The following is a 16,269-nucleotide window of genomic DNA, read 5'->3' as shown; positions in this document are numbered from 1 at the left end:
CCCACGCCCAACCCTCCTCCTTTAGCCTGACTTGGGAGAGGCAGATGGCCCCAAAGGACCTCTCTGGTGGAGTTTGTGGAGGTACAGATACCTACATCTAGGCTGGAGGGGCCCTGAGGGGTATAGGGGGCTTGTGGGGGCACAGATACCTAGGTCCAGGCTGTCGGTGTCCCAGGGCGATTAGGCAGTTCACTGGGGGCTCAGATACATCCAGGCTGGATGTGTCCCGAGGAGCTTAGGGGGTTCGTGGGGTGCTCAGACACCTGTGTCCAGGCTGTAGGGATCCCTGGGGGCTTAGGGGGTTCGTGGGGGTCACAGATAGGTACATCCAGGCTGAAGGAGTGGCTGGGGCATTTAGGGGGGTTGTGGGAGCACAGATACCTATGTCCAGGCTAAAGGGGTAATGGGGGTGCTTAGGGGATCGGGGCGGACACAGATACCTACGTCCAGGGTCTAGGGGTCCTGAGGGAATTGGGGGTAGAGGGGGGAACAGATGCCTACGTCCTAGCTGGAGGGGTCCTGGGTGGTTTAGGAGGTTTGTTGGAGTCACAGATACCTATGTCCAGGCTGTAGGGGTTCCTGGGGCATTAAGGAGTTTCTGGGGGTCACAGATACCTACGTGCAGACTGGAGGGGTCCCGGAGGGCTTAGGAGATTTATGGGGGGCACAGATACCAACGTCCTGGCTGTAAAGGTCCCTGGGGGGCTTTGCAGGTTCGTGGGGGGCACAGATACCTACATCCAGGCTGTAGGGGTTCCCGTGAGGATTAGGGGGCTTATGGGGGGCACAGATACCAACGTCCTGGCTGTAGATGTTCCTGGGGCACATAGAGGGGCTGTGGTCGCACATAACCCTACATCCAGGCTGTCGGGGTACCGTGGGGGATTAGGGGGTTCGTGGGGAGCTCAGATACCTACATCCAGGTTGGAGATGTCCTGGAAAGGATTAGGGAGTTTCTGGGGTGCACAAATACCTATCTCCAGGCTGTAGGGGTCCCTGTGGGCATTACGGGGTTTGTGGGGGGCAGAGATAACTATCTCCCATCTTTAGGGGTCGCTGGGGAGGCTTAGATGGTTTGTGGGGGGCCCAAATACCTACATCCAGGCTCGAGAGGTCCCTGGGGGGCTTATAGGGTTTGTGGGTGGCACAGATACCTACATCCAGGCTAGAGGGGTGGCAGGGGGGCTTAGGGAGGTTGTGGGAGCACAGATACCTAACTTCAGGCTATAGGGGTCCCGGGGGTGCTTAGAGGTCGGGGCAGGCACAGATACCTACGTCCAGGCTGTAGGGGTCCCGGGGAGCCTTAGGGGATCGTGGGGGGCACAGATACCTAACTTCAGGCTATAGGGGTCCCAGGGGTGCTTAGGAGGTGGGGGGGCGCAGATACCTATGTCCAGCCTGTAGGGGTCCCTTGGGAGGTTTAGGGGATTGTGGGGGTAAAGATACCTACATCCTGGCTGAAGGAGTCCTCAGGGGGTTCCTGTGGGTCAGAGATACCTAAGTCCAGGCTGTAGGGGTCTTGGAAGGCTTAGGGGGTTTCTGGAGGTCACAGATACCTCCATGCAGACTAGATGGGTCCCGGGGGGATTAAGAGGTTTATGGGGTGCACAGATGACAACTTCCAGGCTGTACAGGTCCCTGGGGGGCTTAGGGGGTTGTGGGGGGCACAGATACCTATGTCAAGGCTGGAGGGGTCCCTGGAGGGCTTAGCAGTTCATGGGAGCACAGATACCTACGTCCAGCTGAGCTTTTCCCTGGGGGCAGCCTGCGGGCAGCTGCGATCAGCTGTTTGCTGGGCAGGCTTCACTCAACTGCTCCCCTTCCCTGCTCCTGCGGGGGCTGAGTGAGTCCCTCCCACAAACAGCCTCAGGGTTCGGGGTGGGAGGTTAGGGGGAGGAGAAGCGATACAATACGGTAGTAACTGTAATAATGATAATTACTGCAGCCAGGAGAGGTGAGGCATTTTAGAACTCGTTACTCAAAGAACTGAATTTAAACATAAGACGGAAATAAAATGATGAAATGCACAGACCTGTTAAAAAGCTCCCGAGACGGGAACTTCAGCCCCACATCTTCTGCCAGGGTCCAGGGCTTCTCCTCCCTGCCCCAGGGTGGCTCCTCTCCCCCTTCATCCCCCCCAGTGCAGCTCCTGCTGGGGTCTGGGCTTCTCCCCACCCGCCTCCCAACCCTGCGTGGCTTCTCCTCCTCTGCCCCAGCTTGGCACTTCTCCCCCCCACTGCAGCTCCTGCAGGGGCCCGGGGCTTCTCCTCCCCCCCGCCCCCTCCCCAGCATGGCTCCAGCCCAGTCCAGGGCTTCTCCTCCCCCACTCCAGCAAGGCTCCTCTCCCCTCCGGCCCCCTGCCAGTATCTGGAGCTTCTCCTCCCTCCAACCTACCACTGCCCCCAGCCCCAGCCTAGCCAGGCTCCCTGGGGCACCCGATGCTGCTGTGGCCGGAGCCGAGCCTGGCGGGCAGGGAGCAGCGATTCACGCGGAGGCCATGGCAGAGCCATCAGCCCGAGAGGTGAGGGGCAGCCCCAGGGAGCGGGGCGGGCTGTGCTGCTGCTGGCCCTGCACCCCCGCCCACCCCGACCCCTGAGGCTGTTTGGGGGGGGACTCACTCAGCCCCCGCAAGAGCAGGGAGGGGGGAGCAGCTGAGCGGAGACTGCCCAGCAAACAGCTGATCGCAGCTGCACGCAGGCTGCCCCCAGGGAAAAGCTCAGCTGGACGTAGGTATCTGTGCCCCCCACAACCCCCTAAGCGCCCCAGGGACCTATACAGCCTGGAAGTTGTCATCTGTGCACCCCATAAACCTCCTAATCCCCCCGAGACCCGTCTAGTCTGCACGGAGGTATCTGTGACCTCCAAAAACCCCCTAAGCCCCCCAAGACCCCTACAGCCTGGACGTAGGTATCTCTGACCCACAAGAACCCCCTGAGGACTCCTTCAGCCGGGATGTAGGTATCTTTACCTCCACAACCCCCTAAGCCCCCCAAGGGACCCCTACAGGCTGGACATAGGTATCTGCACCCCCTCCGCCTCCTAAGCACCCCTGGGACCCCTATAGCCTGGAGTTAGGTATTTGTGCCCCCCACGATCCCCTAAGGCCCCCCGGGACCCCTATAGCCTGGACATAGGTATCTGTGACCCCCACAAATGCACTAAACCCCCAGGGAGCCCTCCAGTTTGGACGTAGGTATCTCTGCCCCCCACAACCCCCAATCCCCTCGGGACCCCTACAGCCTGGACTTAGGTATCTGTGCCCGCCCCGACCTCTAAGCACCCCCGAGACCCCTACAGCCTGATGTTAGGTATCTGTGCTCCCACAACCTCCCTAAGCCCCCCAGCCACCCCTCTAGGCTGGACATGGGTATCTGTGCCACCCACGAACCCTATAAGACCCCCAGGGACCTCTCGAGGCTGGATGTAGGTATTTGGGCCCCCCACAAACCATCTAAGCCTCTCCAGCGACCCCTAAAGATGGGAGATAGTTATCTCTGCCCCCATGAACCCGTAAGGCCCACAGGGACCCCTACAGCCTGGAGATAGGTATTTGTGCACCCCAGAAACTCCCTAATCCTTCCCAGGACATCTCCAACCTGCACGTAGGTATCTGAGCTCCCCACGAACCCCCTAATCCCCCCCGGGACCCTGACAGCCTGAATGTAGGGTTATGTGCGACCACAGCCCCTCTATGTGCCCCAGGAACATCTACAGCCAGGACGTTTGTATCTGTGCCCCCCCAAAACCCCCTAATCCCCACGGGAACCCCTACAGCCTGGACGTAGGTATCTGTGCCCCCCACGAACCCGCAAAGCCCCCCAGGGACCTTTACAGCCAGGACATTGGTATCTCTGCCCCCCATAAATCTCCTAAGCCCTCTGGGACCCCTCCAGCCTTCACATAGATATCTGTGACCCCCAGAAATCCCCTAACGCCCCAGGAACCCCTAAACCATGGACGTAGGTATCTGTGACTCCAACGAACCTCCTAAACCACCCCGGACCCCTCCAGCTAGGACGTATGTATCTGTTCCCCCCTCTACCCCCAATCCCTTCGGGACCCCTAGACCCTGGACGTAGGTATCTATGTCCGCCCCAATCCCCTAAGCACCCCCATTATCCCTTTAGCCTGGACGTAGGTATCTGTGCTCCCACAACCCCCCTAAATGCCCCAGCGACCCCTTCAGCCTGGATGTACCTATCTGTGACCCCCACGAACCCCCTAAGCCCCCAGGGATCCCTACAGCCTGGACACAGGTGTCTGAGCACCCCATGAACCCCCTAAGCTCCTCGGGACACATCCAGCCTGGATGTATCTGAGCCCCCAGTGAACTGCCTAATCTCCCCGGGACAACGACAGCCTAGACCTAGGTATCTGTGCCCCTCAAAAACCCCCTATACTCCCCAGGACCCCTCCAGCCTAGGTAGGTATCTGTACCCCCACGGCCCCCCTGGGACTCCTACAGCCTGGAGGTTCGTACCTGTGACCCCCACGAAACCCCAGGCCCCCTGGGACCCCTCCAGCCTGGACATAAGTATCTGTGCACCCCACGAACCCATAAGCACCTGTAGGGACGCCTACAGCATGGACTTAGGTATCTGGGGCCCCCCAAAACCGCCTAAGCCCACCAGGGAACCCTACAGCTTAGAGATAAGTATCTTTGCCCCCTCGAACCCCATAAGCCCCCCCGGACCCCTCCAACCTGGATTTAGGTATCTGTGCCCCCCTCGAACCCGCTAAGCCCCCCAGGGACCCTCCAGCCTGGACGGAGGTATCTGTGCCCCCCACAACCCCTATGTGCAGAGGAACCCCTCCAGCCTGGAGGTAGGTATCTGTGCCCACCAGAAACCCCCTTAGCCCCACAGGGACCCCTCCAGCCTGGATGCAGGTATCTGTGCCCCTCACAAACTGCCTAAGCTCCCCCCCGGGAACCCTCCAGCCTGGACCTATGTATCTGTGCCCTCCCAACATACTAATTCCCCCTGGAAGCCCTATTGCCTGGATGTAGGTATCTCTGGCCCTCACAAACCCCCTAAGCCCCCCAGGAACCCCTACAGCCTAGATGTATATATCTGTGCCCCCCAGAAATCCCCAAATCCCCCCGGGGACCCCTACAGCATGGATCTAGGTATCTGTGCCCCCCAGGAACCCCCTAAACCTCCCAGGAACCACTCCAACCTGGACATAGATATCTGTGCCTCCCAAAAAAACCTTTAGCCCCCAAGGGACTCCTAGAGTCTGGAGATAGGTATCTCTGCTGTCCGCAAAACCCCCTAATCCTCCCCAGAACCTCTCCAGCCTGGATATACATATCTGTGCCCCCCACAAACCCGCTAAGCCCCCCGGGACCCCTCCAGCCTGGATGTAGATATCTGTGCCCCCCGACACCCTAAGCCCCCCCCAATTCCTATAGCCTGGACGTAGGTATCTTTGTCCCCTACAATAACACTAAGCCCCCCCAGGGACCCCTCCAGGACATACATAGGTATCTGTGCCCCTCACCAAGTCTCTAAACCCCCAGGGACCACTGTGCTCACCACAACCCCCTAAACCGTCCAGGGACCCCTCCAGCTCAGACATAGGTATTGGTGTCCTCCACGAAGCCCCTAATCCCCACCAGGACCTCTACAGCCTGGATGCAAGTACCTATGCCCCCCACAACCCACCTAACTCCCCCAGGGTCCCGACCATCCTGGACGTAGGTATCTGTTACCCTACGAACCCCCTTATGCCCCCCCGGAATGCCTCCACCCTGGACGTTGCTATCTGTACCTCCCATGACCCCTAAGCCCCCCAGGGATTTCTACAGCCTCTACGTAGGTGTGCTGCTCTGTGCATTACCCTGCGTGGCCACATGGTGTCACTGTTGCTCCATGCAGGAAATGCTCTGTGCATTACCCTGCATAGCCACACGGTGTCACTGTTGCTCCGTGAGGGAAAAGCTCTGGGCATTACTGTGATGGAGTAGGGACTGTCTTTGTGGGGTATGGGAGAGCAGCGGGTGACTTTAGGTGAGGGACAGGACCTAAGCCTGTAAATCGAGCTAGGCATGGGGGAGGAGATCAGCACCTTTGCCTGGGAAGCTGGACAAAGGAAGGGGCCGGCTGGAGGGAGCTGAGTTAGTTTAGTTTCGGTTTGGGGCTGGGTAGTTGGAATTCAGGGAATCCCAAACTGGGAACTAAGCTTCCTGAACCCCCAGAAGGACTCGACTGAGGGGTCCTGGTTGTGCCCAAAAGCTCTGCTGAATCCTTCGTTCCTGTTGGCCAAAAAAACCTTCTGTTTTACTGGCTGGCTGAGTCACTGTGTGTCCCAGGAAGAGGGGTGCAGGGCCGGATTCCACCACACTCCGTGACAGACCCTAAGCCCCTCCGGGACCCCTGCAGCCTGGACGTAGGTATCTGTGCCCCCACCAAATCCCTGACCCCCCCCCAGGGACCCCATCAGCCTGGACATAGGTGGAACCCTTCTGCCAGGCTGAATTGATAGCAGCAAGGACTGGGTTCAATACATACGGGTCCTTTCCCTATAACGGAGTGCAAACCAGCTCGAGCCCCCACCCAGTGACATGGGAAAATTTTACATACCCACTCCTAGGTGCCTCAAAGAGGCAATACTTCCCCTCTCGCAAGCACAGAGTCTGGGTGTAGCAGAAAATGTTTAATAACGTGAGATGAACAACAGAGCATTAAATTGGGAAAACACCTCAACTAGGCCGTGTCCTTTTCCCTGGGCTCTAGAGTCTAGCAATCCCCAAACCACCCCAAGACTCCAAAGTCCAATACTTCAAATGTTTCAAGACTCCAGCAACCCCAAAATCACCCACAGTCCCGCAGCCCCAGAGTTCAAGAGTCTATCTGCAGGGTTTTTCCCCTGCCAGCCTGGGTAGAAAGGAGCACCTTACATGGTCCACTGCCAACTGCCCTGCTTCTCCATAAGATTCTGCTTCTACTTTTCCCACTAACTGCTCAGCTCAGTCCACCAGCTGATCTGCTCCAGCTCTCTCCAAAAACTGCTCCACTCACCTCACTTCATGGGCCACTCCAACCATCCCACAAACTGCTCTTTTTTTTCAGCTGCTGTGCAATATAGTTTCAGCCTTCCTCATTAGTTAACATAGCTTTTTAGTGATTTCAGCTCAGAAACCTGAACCTTCAATACTCAAGAGTATCAAAAACCAGCTCTACTATTCAACTGTTAGAAGAAAAGAAGATGCAATTGGTGTTTCTGGCTCACCCAAGGAGCCCACTCCCTTGTCTAGCGAGTGCCACCCAATTGATGGTGAGAATCCCTGTCTCAAAGCAGTTTCACAGTTCCTCATCCACACAATCAGGGTGACAACACTCCACATCTCACACCCCAACAACAAATAAACTGGGGATACCACAGCTGCCAAAGCAACCATCCCAGGCTGCCGTGGGTGTGTCAGGTGGGGTGGGTGTGTCTATGCAAACACGATCAGCCCCTGAAATTCTTTTCCACACTCGCCATAATTCACCACCAGATGTCAGGGTAGAGTTCATCTTGATTCTGCTTACATAGGTATCTGTGCCCCCCACAGCCCTCTAATCCCACTGGGATCCATCTAGGCTGGATAAAGGTATCTGTGCTCCCCACAAACCTTTAAGCTTAACCCCCCCAGGGTACCCACAAGCCCAGATGTAGGCATCTGTACACCCCACACGCCCCGAAAGACCCACAGGACCCTTCCAGACTGTAGGTAGGTATCTGTGACCCCCAGAGCCCCACAAAGACCCTCGGGACCCCTACAGCATGGATGTTTGTATCTGTGACCCCCACAAACCGCCTAAGCTATCCAGGGCCCCCTACCATCAGGACATAGGTATCTGTTCCCCCCGCAACACACCTAATCGCCCCCGGGACTCCTGCAGCCTAGACATAGGTATCTCTGACCCCACGAATCCCCTAAGCCACGACAGGACCCCTCCAGCATGGACATAGGTATCTGTGCCCCCACAACCCTCCTAAGATCCCTGAAACCCCTCCAGCCTAGATGTAGGTATCTGTGCACCCCACAACCCCCCTAAGCCCCCGGAACCCCTACAGCCTAGACGCAGGTATCTGTGCCCAAAATGAACCCCCTAAGGTCCCTAGGACCCCTCTTGCCTGGATGAATGTATCTGTACCCCTTACAAACCCCTTAGCCCCCCCAGGATCCCTATAACCTGGACGTAGGTATCTGTGCACCCTCACGAACCCACAGATCCTCCCAGGGACCCCTACAGCATGGAAGTAGGTATCTGTACCCCAAAATGCCCCAAAGCAACCCCAGGACCCCTACAGCTTCGATATAGGTATCTGTGCCCCCCCACACTCTAATACCCCCAGAACTCCTCCAGCCTGGATGCAGATATTTGTGGCCTCCAGGAACCCCTTAAGCCCTCCCCACAACTTCTCCAGCCTGGACATAGGTATCTCTGCCCCCCACAAACCCTCTAAGACCCATAGGGCCCCCACCAGCCTGGTTGTAGTTATTTGTATGCCACACAAACCCTCTAAGCTCCTCAGGGCCCCCTCCAACTGGGACGTAGGTATCTGCGCAACCACAACCCCTTAAGTCCCCCAGGCACCCCTCCAGACCATACGTAGGTGTCTGTACCCCTTACCAACTCCCTAAACCCCCAGGGACCACTACAGCCTGGACGTATGTATCTGTGCTCACCACAACCCCCTAAGCTGTCCAGGGACCTCTCCAGCCCAGACATAGATATTTGTGTCCTCCATGAAGCCCCTAATGCCCACTGGAACCCTCCAGCCTGGACGTAGCTATCTGTGCCCCCCCGTGACCCCAAAGCCCCCCACGGATCTCTACAGCCTCTACATAGGCGTGATGCTCTGTGCATTACCCTGCGTGGCCACAAAGTGTCACTGTTGCACCATGCGGGAAATGCTCTGAGCATTACTGTGATGGAGTAGGGACTGTCTGTGTGGGGGATGGGAGAGCAGCGGGTGACTTTAGGACCGGACACGTGCTCAGCCTGTAACCTGAGCGAGGCAGGGGGGAGGGGGTCAGCACCTTTGCCCGGGAAGCTGGACACAGAAAGGGGCCAGCTGGAGGGAGTTGGGTTAGTTCAGTTTCCGTTTTGGGCTGGGTGGTTGGAATTCAGGGGATCCCAAACTGGGAACTAAGTTTCCTGAACCCCCAGAAGGACTCGATTGCGGGGTCCTGCTTGTGCCTCCAAGCTCTGCTGTATCCTTCGCTCCTGTTGTCCAATAAACCTTCTGTTTTACTGGCTGGCTGAGAGTCACTGTGAGTCCCAGGAAGAGGGGTGCAGGACCGTACTCCCCCACACTCCATGACAGACCCTAAGCCCCTCCAGGACCCCAGTAGCCTGGAAGTAGATATCTGTGCCCCCCACCAAACACCTAAGACCCTTGGAGACCCCTCCAGCCTGAACTTAGGTATCTGTGCCCCCCACAAACCCCCTAAGCCCCCCAGGGACCTATACAGCCAGGACATTTGTATCTGTACCCCATATAGACTCTATAAGCCCCCTGGGACACTCCAGTGTGCACGTAGATATATGTGCCCCTCAGAAACCCCCTAACCCCCCAGGAACCCGTACAGCCTGGACAACCCCCCTAACGCCCCCCGGGACATCTACAATCTGGACGTAGATATCTGTGCCCCTCATGAAACCTCTAACCCCCCCTGGGACCGATACAGCCTGGACATAGGTATCTGTGCCCACCCGAACCCCTAAGACCCCCTGGTACCCCTACAGCCTGGTATCTTGGGCCCCCACAAATCTCCTAAGACTCCCAGGGTGCCTCCAGCCTGGACGTAGGTATCTTTGCCCCCCACTAACCCCCAAAGCCCCCTGGTACCACTACAGCCTGGATGTAGGAATATGTGCCCCTCATGAACCCTCTAAGCCCTCCTGGGACCCCTAGAGCCTGGAGAATGGTATCTGTGTCCCCCTCAAACTCTCTAAGCCCCCCAGGGACCCCTATGGCCTGGATGTAGGTATCTGTGCACCTCAAGGCCCCTAAAATCCCCCGGACCCCTACAGCCTGGATGTAGGTATGACGGTGCTGCCTGTGGGAGCCAGCTCAGGTCACTCAATCAGGGTGAACTGCAAACAAAACAGGGCAGACAAATCCCAAATGCTGGTGGTTATTTCAATACTTAGATTTACCAAGCCAGCACAAAACAGCTTCTGTAGTACCTCACTGGTTACTTAGAAGTTTAAACCACGCAGTTCCCTTAAAGTACCCAGCCTCAGGCCTCCATCCAGACACACCTGTCAGATATGATGATGATTCCTGAAAATCTTACTTCAACATATAAAAGAAAAGGTCCTTCCAATCCCAAAGGATCAGCCACATACCCAGGTTAAATTATAGCTTAGATCTTACCTAAAATACATGCTATAGCCAATTCTTATTAACTAAGCTAAAATTTATTAGAAAAGAAAAGAGAGAGAGTGTTAGTTAAAAGATTAATAGACATATAGACTTGAATTCAATTCTTGAGGTTCAGATATACAGTAGAGATGAGCTTGTAGTTGCCAAAAGTCCTTTTAGAAATAGTCCATAGGTTATAGTTCAATTTCCATATTCAGGGTGGCTCCAGTCAACGACTGGGGATCTCAATCCTTGTGGCTTAAGGTTTCCCCCTCTTGAAACCCAAAGCAGATCTGAGATGAAGAAGGATCGTGTCCCAGGTTCTTATACATTTCCAGCAGCCTTTCGGCCTGAGAAAACAATAGGCTTAACTCTCCTTCCAAACATCCTGGCAATTAGTACAGGGTAATTTATTCATCAAACAGTTCAAATCCACACTGGAGACCTGCCCTACATGCCTATGGGTCCCAATCTGGCTGACTCATTATACAAGGAGCACTTCCATGCTGGGCAAACAATGGTAGCCAATGAGGGAATGTATCAGATTCCAAGTTCAGACTGCAGGATACGTGAATGCTGACTCCCGAGGTTGTGGTTTAGTCCAGGCCTGCATAACTCGTAAAGTGGCAAGGGCAATATTACTCCAAAGAAAACAGCTGAGGGCTGAAACCTCACAGAACGCCCCCCAGCACCGCCCAGCCCCTCCGAAACACAACCCCCCCAACACCACCCACCCTGCAAAAACAATGTCGCCAGCGCCTCCCAGGCCCCCCGAAACAATCCCCCCCCAAGTGCCGCCCGCCTAGTGGAAACAAACCCTCCTTCCCCAGCACCGCCCTGCCAAAACAGGGGTAATGAACCTTGCTAATATGTTATAGGGGGCCCCTAAGGTAGTGTAATTAAGGTAAAAGAAAACTGTCTCTTTGCTAGAAGTAGAATAAGATCTTTCCCCCACTTTGTAATCAGTTGCCCTGTTGACTGAATGAGGTGTGACTGAGGAAGGCGTGGAAGGCAGCACCTCCAGACAGCTGCACCCCTTGGCGACGGGCTGGGAGCCAGAGCAGATCAGTAGAACAGGTCAGCCACTGACTCACCATTCACCTCCTCAGCCCCCCGCTCACCTCCTCACCCCCCCTCCCCTGCTGCCGGCTCACCCGCCCCGCCTGTCACTGCCCACCCACTCGCCTCAGCCCCCACGGCTCATCTCCCTGCCCACCCGCTCGCCTCCTCAGCTCTCCTCCCCCACCGCCAGCTCACCTGACCCCCCTGCCAATGCCCGCCCGCTTCCCTCCTCAGACCCCCACTCCCCCAGCTCACCTGCCCACTGCTCACCTCTGTTCCCCCCCTCCCTGGCTCACATACTCACCCCCCGCCATTGCCCACCAGCTCGCCTCCTCAGCCTACCATCCCCGGCCAGTGATGAGCTGCCAAAATCTTAACAATCAGTTCCCTCCTCCCCCACGTGGGGGTTGTGGCCCACCCCTGCCCCTTGGGACTCCTGCCCCATCCAACTCCCCACGTTCCTTGACGCCCCCCCGGGGACCCCTACCCCATCTACCCTCCTTCCCTGTCCCCTGCTGCCCCATCCAACCTCTCCTCTCATTCCTGATGACCCCCGGGACCCTTGCCCCATTATACCACCCTTCTCCCTGTCCCCTGATGGCCCCTGGAACCCCTGCCCATGACGGTTCACACGGGAAGGCTGGGAGGGCTGAGAAGCAAACGGCGGCTTCGTGCTCAGGCCCAGGGAGGCAGAGGGGAGGTAGGTGAGCTGGTGTGGGGAGCGGTTCCCCAGTGCCCCCCGCGGGTTATCTGCTGCGGTGCGGGCGGCCCCCATGCCCCAGCTCACCCTTTTCTGCAGAACTGCTGCCTGGCCATTCGATCCCTAGTGTGTAACAGTGAATGGGATTCTTCCATCCTAAGTGCAGGATTCTGCACTCATCCTTGCTGAACCTCATCAGATTTCTTTTGCCCCAGTCCTCTAATTTGTCTAGGTCCCTCTGTATCCTATCCCTACACTCCAGGATATCAACCACTCCTCTCAGTTTAGTGTCTTCTGCAAACTTGCTGAGGGTGCAATCCACACCATCCTCCAGATCATTAATGAAGATATTGAACAAAACCGGCCCCAGGACCGACCCTTGGGGCACTCCGCTTGAAACCGGCTGCCAACTAGACATGGAGCCTTTGATCACTGCCCATTGAGCCTACGATCTAGCCAGCTTTCTATCCATCTTATAGTCCATTCATCCAGCCCATAATTCTTTAACTTGCTGGCAAGAATACTGTGGGAGACCGTATCAAAAGCTTTGCTAAAGTCAAGGAATAACACATCCACTGCTTTCCCCTCATCCACAGAGCCAGTTATCTCCTCATAGAAGGCAATTAGGTTAGTCAGGCATGACTTGCCCTTGATGAATCCATGCTGACTGTTCCTGATCACTTTCCTCTCCTCTAAGTGCTTCAGAATTGATTCCTTGAGCACCTGCTCCATGATTTTTCCAGGGACTGAGGTGAGGCTGACTGGCCTGTAGTTCCCCGGATCCTCCTTCTTCCCTTTTTTAAAGATGGGCACTACAGTAGCCTTTTTCCAGTCATCCGGGACCTCCCCCGATCGCCATGAGTTTTCAAAGTTTCATTCTTCCGCTTTACTCTGCGCTGGTTAGGCCTCAACTGGAGTATTGTGTCCAGTTCTGGGCACCACATTTCAAGAAAGATGTGGAGAAATTGGAGAGGGTCCAGAGAAGAGCAACAAGAATGATTAAAGGTCTTGAGAACATGACCTATGAAGGAAGGCTGAAGGAATTGGGTTTGTTTAGTTTGGAAAAGAGAAGACTGAGAGGGGACATGATAGCAGTTTTCAGGTGTCTAAAAGGGTGTCATCAGGAGGAGGGAGAAAACTTGTTCACCTTAGCCTCCAATGATAGAACAAGAAGCAAATGGCTTAAACTGCAGCAAGGGAGATTTAGGTTGGACATTAGGAAAAAGTTCCTAACTGTCAGGGTAGTTAAACACTGGAATAGATTGCCTAGGGAAGTTGTGGAATCTCCATCTCTGGAGATATTTAAGAGTAGGTTAGATAAATGTCTATCAGGGATGGTCTAGACAGTATTTGGTCCTGCCATGAGGGTAGGGGACTGGACTCGATGACCTCTCGAGGTCCCTTCCAGTCCTAGAGTCTATGAGTCTATGGCCAATGTCTCTGCAATCACATCCGCCAACTCCTTTAGCACCCTCAGATGCAGCACATCCAGCCCCATGGACATGTGCTTGTCTCCAGTTTTTCTAAATAGTCCCAAACCACTTCTTTCTCCACAGAGGGCTGGTCACCTCCTCCCCATGCTGTGCTGCCCAGTGCAGCAGTCTGGGAGCTGACCTTGTTTGTGAAGACAGGGGCAAAAAAAGCATTGAGTACATTAGCTTTTTCCACATCCTCTGTCCACTAAGTTACCTCCCTCATTCAGTAAGGGGCCCACACTTTCCTTGACTTTCTTCATCTTACTAACATACCTGAAGAAACCCTTCTTGTTACTCTTAACATCTTTTGCTAGCTGCAACTCCATGTGTGATTTGGCCTTCCTGATTTCACTCCTGGATGCCTGAGCAATATTTTTATTCTCCTCCCTGGTCATTTCTCCAATCTTCCACTTCTTGTAGGCTGCTTTTTTGTGTTTAAGATCAGCAAGGATTTCACTGTTAAGCCAAGCTGGTCGCCTGCCATATTTACTATTCTTTCTACACATCGGGATGTTTTTTCCTGCAACCTCAATAGAGATTCTTTAATCCTTTAGAGGACTGGAACTGATTTCAGTGGAGGCACATGTTTGCTAGGTTTTTATGCATTTGCACAGGAAAATATTGAGTGTTTCCATTCATTTCAGGGATCCCTATTCAGTGGAACTCCTGAACATAAAGGAAATGCCATTATTTTTGTTGAAGGAAGAGGTTTATAAGGTGGCAATAGGATTTGAACCAAGAACCCTTTGATTTGCAGTCAAACACTCTACCACTGAACTACGCCCCCATGACTGTGCTGGAGATGTCTGTGATCTTAAAGATTTTGAAGGACAGGCCCTGCCTCGGAGATCTCCTGTTCTCTTCCCAGACCACAGTGCTTTTAAAAATGGGGTTTCATTAAACTTATAGATACATGGAGACACCACAGCTTGCACACCCACCCACATAGCTTCCCCCAGTGACATAGCTACCACCTCTCAGGGAGATGGAATAACTACACAAACAGGACAGCTCTCTCCCCTCTGCTTAGAGCATCTTCATTCTTTATGAATAGGTAGGAAATAACCTCCTGAATGGACAGTAGCCAATTGATCAAATATTGCTGGGTCTGCATTCAATATTGGTAACTGGTCATGCTGGGCTGGATGAGTAGGAGCATCGCCAGCAGATTGAGGGAAGTGATTATTCCCCTCTACTCAGCAGAGGTGAGGCCACATCTTTTTTTTTTAAATGAATGATTGGAGATATACCTATCTCCTAGAACTGGAAGGGACCTTGAAAAGTCATTGAGTCCAGCCACCTGCCTCCACTAACAAGACCAAACACTGATTTTTGCCCCAGATCCCTAAGTGGCCCCCTCATGGATTGAACTCACAACCCTGGGTTTAGCAAGCCAATGCTCAAACCACTGAGCTATCCCTCCCCTCCTTCTGGAGCATTGCGTCCAATTTTTGCCCTTCCACTACAGAAACAAATTGGAGCGAGTCTAGGGGAGGGCAACAAAAATGATTAGGGGGCAGGGGACTTATGAGGAGAGGCTGAGAGCAGGGCCACCCGGGGGGGGGGGCAAGTGGGGCAATTTGTCCCAGGCCCTGCAGGGATCCCATGAGAATATATTATTCTATAGTATTGCAACTTTTTTTTATGGAAGGGGCCCCCAAAATTGTTTTGCCTCAGGCCCCCTGAATCCTCTTGGCAGCCCTGCCCACTCCACCCCCTTGACTTATTCTCCTCCCTCTGAGGCCCCACCTGTGCTCTGCTCTCACTCCCATTTGGCCACTCTCCCACCCCTGCTCTTTCTCTTTGGCTGAGGCCTGCTGGTCCACCTTTTGCTCACTCCTCTCCTCCCTGAAAGCCTCCTTGTGTCTCTCCACCCCCGCCCCCAAGGTCTACCTGCTACCCCCACCTCTCTGCCCTTCCCCTGAGACTCACCCTGCCTAAACCTCTCTGCCCCCTCCCCTAAGACCAGCCCTGCCCAGCACTCACACCTCTCTATCCCCTCCCCTGACCTGCCCTGTCCACCACCCACACCTCTTTGCCCCACCCATGAGACCGGCCCTGCCCACCACTTGCACCTCTCTGCCCCTCACCTGAGGCCCGCCCTGTCCACCTCTTTCCTCGGTCATCTGTTGTTGTTCCTTGAAACATCAAGGATGGAATAAAAAGCTGAGTTTACTCCAGGGTGAGGAAAGAAAGGAGCCACCAACCCCGTGACAAAGCTCAGTGCCCCAGAGAAAACCTGCCCCCTGCTATTGCAGTCACTGATGTGCTGGGGATATGATGGTAAAGGAACTGTCTGAATGATCAAGGCAGGAAATGGACAACAATCTACAGGAACGTCATTGACCACAAACACACTCTCCTCATACTCCAGCCAGAAGGGAAATGAGCAGGAATTCTTGCAGTTCAGCCAGGGACACACTTACACAATGGCACAGCAGTGTGTGTGTTGTGGAAGCTGGTCTGAGGAAACAACTGGAATTGATCACTCAGTGAGAACAGAACTGGAGTGTAGTGAGAGACCCATCTCAAGCAAGTAGTTGTGGCTGAGTGGTTATGATGATGGATTAGAAATCCATTGGGGTCTCCCTGCACAGGTTCAAATCCTGCCAACTACAGAGGAAGTTGTGGTCCTTTAGTTTCAACAGAGCTGGGTCTTGTCCCACT

The 16,269-nt window shown here is 54.7% G+C and overlaps 1 long non-coding RNA gene and 2 other non-coding genes across 3 annotated transcripts in view; 1 reads left to right on the top strand and 2 right to left on the bottom strand.

Moving 5' to 3' along the window:
• The window catches only part of LOC127033394 (uncharacterized), a 49,775-nt gene that overhangs the window by 14,295 nt on the left and 19,211 nt on the right, over nucleotides 1–16,269 (bottom strand). The gene's annotated exons all lie outside the window — the stretch shown is intronic.
• On the bottom strand, nucleotides 14,318–14,389 carry TRNAC-GCA (transfer RNA cysteine (anticodon GCA)). The gene has a single exon. It is a non-coding gene; the product is annotated as a tRNA-Cys (tRNA).
• Nucleotides 16,139–16,220, top strand: TRNAS-AGA (transfer RNA serine (anticodon AGA)). Its single transcript has one exon. It is a non-coding gene; the product is annotated as a tRNA-Ser (tRNA).

This window comes from Gopherus flavomarginatus, chromosome 12, assembly GCF_025201925.1.
Source record: "Gopherus flavomarginatus isolate rGopFla2 chromosome 12, rGopFla2.mat.asm, whole genome shotgun sequence".
Taxonomy (NCBI): Eukaryota; Metazoa; Chordata; order Testudines; family Testudinidae; genus Gopherus; species Gopherus flavomarginatus.
This window is presented reverse-complemented; position numbering and strand designations above follow the sequence as displayed.